This window comes from Lepisosteus platostomus, chromosome 4, assembly GCF_059453375.1.
Source record: "Lepisosteus platostomus isolate fLepPlt1 chromosome 4, fLepPlt1.hap1, whole genome shotgun sequence".
Taxonomy (NCBI): Eukaryota; Metazoa; Chordata; class Actinopteri; order Semionotiformes; family Lepisosteidae; genus Lepisosteus; species Lepisosteus platostomus.
Genome location: NC_142614.1, coordinates 20,543,487 through 20,549,486, shown reverse-complemented (window position 1 = coordinate 20,549,486; position 6,000 = coordinate 20,543,487).

Here is a 6,000-nt window from a genome sequence, read left to right as displayed (position 1 = left end):
CTCATTCTTTGTCTGAAATGACTTGTTTCATCTAGACTAGTCATATACAGGATTTCACAAATGTACAGTTTATAAATTATACAGGTTTTTTAAATTGGATATAAGAAGTATTACAAACAAGATGTGGTCGTTTGACCAAATTTGTTCATTATATTGATTAGATTATCAATCCAGAAATCGTATCTATTATAGCAATTTCCTGAAGAATCTTACTGGAATTAAAATAACCAAGACTGATCAAAATGTCTTACTAATTACATAATTTTAACTATATTCAATGTTACCCATAAGATTTTCACTATTGTATATTAAGAACTATCTTTTATGCACTATTTGTTTGCATTTGTTTTCCACATCATTTAAACTAAATACATTTTAATTATTAAATATTAAAACGTATGACTTACACAATGTATTCTATAAAACCAAGCCCATTCAAAGTGCTGATGAGAACTAAAGTGTACCGTAAAAACCTTAGTCGTTCATAGTCAAACAATTTATACAATTTAATTAATTACATAGTAAAGCATAACAAATGGAGTGAAACAAAATATACTGATGCACAATGGAAATATTCAGGACTTATATTAATTAAATATATTACACAGATGTTAAATATAACCACAGAAACATGAACAAGAAACAGAACAAAGAATCAGTTTTTATGAAATATACATTTCAAAGTAATTATTGGATGTTACCTCAATGAGCATTAAAACATTTCTGGCAATGTTGATGCATAGCTTTGGTCCTCTGGATACACAGATGCTGTATGTGCCTGTGCTGACTGGATGATTATACCCCTGGGTTGATGGCAGTGGTAAGTTGGCCTACTTGTACTGTATTCTATTGGACTCAGCTCAGGAGTAAAAGCTTACCATAGCAGGACCTTAGAGATATTTCTTTTTGAAGTCAATAGTATGGTAGTCCTATCACTCAATGGATTTGTGTCACCCTACTAGAAATTGGACACTCGTGCAATATACTTTCTAAACATACAGTATGCGTTATAGATCATATCAGTAACTGTGACATACTGTATAGGAGTATAATACAGGTTCTGAGAGAGATGCTGTTAAGCAGAATATTCTCTACATGGAATTAGGGAGTGACCATTTTTGTATGCCCAGTTAACAAGTTTACAAGCCAAGATCAAGGTAACTGATATTAGGAAAAGCAGTTGTCCTAATACAGATCCCTGTAGAACCCCACTAACTTCATCACCCCAATTTGAGATTTTTCTACTTTTTACTAATCTTTTCTGTACATTTACCAGTTTGTCAGAAACTAGTTACTTTCACAGTTGAAAAAATACCTTAAGGCCCAGGCAGTTTGTTCAGTAGTTCAATCCATCTACATAGATTTCTTACACATTACCTGTTCTTTTCTGACACTCACTGCTACAATAAAAAAAGAGTGTTAATTTTAACCTCGGTGACAATCTTGCCTTTTTTATTCTTAGTTTTCCTTGTATTGAGATACAATTCTTAAATACACTAATAAAGCTGCAGCAAGTGCACAGCTGTTCTCTTCTTAAAAGCACGAGTTTGTTCAAGGGTCTCTTGAGTCATAGATACCACATTATCCCAGCTCATCCCACAAATATTCAAAAAGGCTCAAGCTGGTCAGGTAGGGCATCTACGACGTAACGATCACATTGTCATCTTGAAAGAAAGCAATTGTTATACGAGCAGTATAAGTGCATGCATTGTTCTGCTGAAATGTTGTTACAGTGCTGTACATCAGAATATGGTCCAAGACCTGGTTATTGTAACATTGTGCAGTCAGGTTGCCATTAGGCACTACAAGTAGAGATCTGTATTGACTAGACAGAGGTGGGGCTATAAACAGTTCTGTTGGGGTAACTGTACTGGAGCCCTTGCTTGGATGGTCCCCCACAAGTGGGCTAACCAAATCACCAGTGTCTCATCAACTCACTAATGAGATGATTTAGTGTTAATGCAATAATCATTGCAAGTCACTTCAGTATGCCACTGTTATATATGATCAATTAATAAAAATGTTTAATCAATCTCCAAAATCTGTATACTTGTATTTTCTGCAATTGAGCCACCTAAGTTTTATATCTATTTGTTTGATTGCTCGGTATGTATAAACAATTCTAAAATATGTTGAACTGTATAAATAAATGACTGAAAAATAAATTATTTTTATTGTACATTTTAAAATTTTGCAAACATTTCGTATAAAATGTTAATACATTTGCTTATTGTTTTTCTCTTATGCAAGTCATTTATGAAAATTCACCCTTTGCGTTTAAACGAAGGGAAGATTTTTTATTTGTTCAATCTGTAATATTTTGAGTTCATGTTGTATTTGCTCATTCACTTGTAGCAGGTAGTCGTGTATAAGGAGTGTGTATGTGTCTAAAACACTTCAACACCTGAAACAAGACTTTTATACTGTGCTCTGAAGTTAGATATTAACTGTGGCAGAAGTTCAGTCAATAGCTGGCAATTCTTTAAGATGAAATAAATAATAAAAATTTTAATAGACTTAATCCATCAAAACATATGACAAATGAATTATGTCTTTTTATTTTCTATTAATTTCAGTACAAAAGGAAAAAAGAAAAATGGGAAAATGTAGTTACAATACAGCAGGGGCAGGAACAAGAAGTCTGACATTTATTTTGGCAAGAAACCAGCCTGGACCAGGTCTGAGCCCTATAGAAATGTGTGTTTTAAACAGATCTTATAAAAAAAGTTTTATTAAAACATTTAAGACATTTTACTCAAGAACATTTTTCACAATCTCCCTAAACGGACATAATATCATAGTAAATGAATTGTATTGAACCTATTGTATTTTAAGCCACAACTTTAGAATAGTACAATAGCTAAATCAGCCTTCATGGGTAAATCTATGATATTTACTGTATGCTAACTTAGTATGTATGATGTATTTTACATACATCGATACAGTACATACTGTAAGTGATCAAAACCCCAGGATCAGAAGGAAACTACTTAATAAAAATGAATGTTTTATGTTTCGTCTTTCTTTCCTAGGAATCTTTCAGGATGATTGTTTATAGTTCATGCTACCAGAGTGATGATGAAGAATTATTATTATTTCATTTATCATAGTCTCATATATGTACTGTATGTGGTGAAAGATACCCAGTTCATTCACACTGGTAATCGGACTGTTATCAGTTCCAAGGGTAAGTAAATAAAATTGCAGGATTGTCCAGGGCCACTATTATCAAAACCCTTTTTGAATCAACATGTAGTACAAAGTCAAATATTTTGTTTTTTAGATCATTTTATTATTAAGGTACAAAGATGTGGAATTCAAAATGAGGAGAAAATCAGTAGTCAAAATGTTTTACAACATGGCCAAGTAAGGAATTGGTCAGGTAATGTACAGTACTGTTCATTACTTGTTTCAATAAAACACGATCCAGTACTGTATATCCGATTATATATTCTTCAAATGTATTTTAATCAGTTATCACAAAGCACATGATTGTCCTGTGTTTTAAGTTTATATGCAAGGTTCGCAAATTATTTTTTTCCCCATATACAGTATTTAGAACAAAACAAAAGTTATAAACATTGATAACAATATACTGTAGTGTACTATCAAAACTTTCAAGCACCAAAGTGTCAAAACTTTTTTTGTAAAAAAGAGGAAATACGCAGTATTATTAGTGTTCTCCTTAAGAATGTTTAGACAATATCTTTATCAAAAAGTGCTTGATTTCAGCACAATTATCTTAAAAAATGAAGTGAAAGGAGAAAGAAAAATAAACTTTCAATCATGTTTAAGTATTCCTAACATTACAAAAGACTAATAAAAGAGTTTCATTTAGTAATATTTTAGAACTGTAGTGCATTGTTTTCTCATTACAAGGGAATAAAGATGTAAACTTGGTGAAGTGGTTAAAGTTTTATGAACATGGCCCTCTGTATCTTATAATTTATAAATGTACTGTATACTGTACCTTGGATTTTATGTCATGTCAGGATCTTCACAAAACATAAACATTAACCTCATTTGTATCTCAAGAGCAATGGACAGAACAAAACAAAGTTTAATGGACCTCAGTGTTTTGTGGTACAGTATTTAGCGAGCACATAAATCTTTGTCTACCTTGTGGCCTGAGCCATGCTCAGCCATTTTGAAGTCAACTAAATTTCTTCCATGATGCTATTCAGCCTACATGCAAAGTAAGTGTAAAGAAGGTTGTGTTACAACATGACATTGTAAAACTATGGGTAACTTTAGAAAGCAAACGGGGATATTCCACCTGTTTACTCTTTTTTTTAAAAAGATAGTCTTTTTACCTTTATGTGGTTTATCTGCTCTGATTGCATCTGTTTATACAGCTTGTTTGAAGAGATAAGAGTTTCTAAGAACCCTGATGGCCTGACAGACTGGGGCTAATGGACTGATGTTCGTCTAAAATTATTTAACTTTTGACAAGAGCTGAAAATGTGGATAAAAGTGGATTGGGAGTGAACGTGATGTGATTAGATAATTTAAGTTCTTCCTGCATGAACATACAGGAAGACCATACTGGAGACCTTTGACCTTGATCTGTATTGCTGCTGAGAATATTATTTTCTCCATTAACACAGATGCTAGGGCTATAGGAATGGTGAGCTCCATTCATTAAAATGAACATCATCGAAGGTCACCAGCCCCTACAACCAAAGGTTCAATAGGAATAGAAGAGGTTCATTTTAGTGAATGAAAGAGTTCCCATAGTTGGAATCTGAAGACATTAACAAGGTACATTTTTATGTAGCCTTAAACCAATAACTTATTTTCTTCCTCATTTTGAGGATGGTTCATTTAGCAATGCAAATCTTTGGGCACATAATTCATTTTGGTAGCTTTAGCATCTACAGGCCCTTTACATTACTGTTTAACAACCAAAACCTAATGAAGGGCAAAGAAAAGATTTTACCTAAAAACATTTTGTCCACACTCCTTCCCAACCTTCCCTTGCTCTTTGACCCTCTCTGAAGTGGGGCGGGGGTCAGATATACAGGTACACGTGGCACCAAGCTGTTTGCTGGTCGAGCATGTTGTCCATCAAAAAGATAATGTGTGGCCAAAAGCACATTAATGGATGAGTCCAAACAGACCAAAACAGCACAATTAGTTATAATTAGAGACAAAAAACATCAGGTGTTCTTTTTGGTATATCTTATTGAATACTATTTAAAGTAGATGTTATTAAATTGTGACCTAATATCTGAGATACTCAGTGAATGTTCAATCAATCCTGAATGTTTGCATTTACATGTCTTATTGTTTCAACATTAAATACAAGATATAATATCTCACTAGGCTCCTGCTCTTTGTATCATTCATGCTTAATGTGGGCAGGTATTTGAAATAAATATTTGTAAAATATTTTTTTAATGTCACATATCTTTTTATTGGAGCCAGAATATTTTGCACAATATTTGTCTCTTCTTTTTATAGCAGAATATTTGAACCATAAAGAGTCTTTTATTAGGTTATGTCTGTAGTCTCTCTCTTAACAGTTAAAAACAAATGATAAACAAGATAAACTTCAGTGTCACGGTTATAACTTTCAGTTTAAAAAAAAAGATGAAGGAAAGAATGCAGACTCAAGCATCTATTTTTTTGTGCTCTGTTTCAAATAGCTGAGAACTAATACTGAATGTCTGCAGAATTTACAGTTCTAAAAGTTCTTTTTAGGTCTCTGCCTTCTTTGTCAGGCCATTTCTAGCTTTCCCTCCCTCCATAGCATCAGAACCGATCGATACTTTCCTGGAACCTATCACAAAAGGGAATTAACTGTTTGTTTAACCCCCCATTGCAACATAAATGACGATGAAAAGAAAGTACCTGCCCCAGATGTTGGTTGTTCATAGAACTAGGAGAGCTCTGTGTAAATACTGGACTTGTACGCAATTCTCCAACAGAACTCGCCAGTGCTAATCAATGTGAACCTGGGTAGGCATTCCAGGGACTCAGAATACTGACTTTACAGAA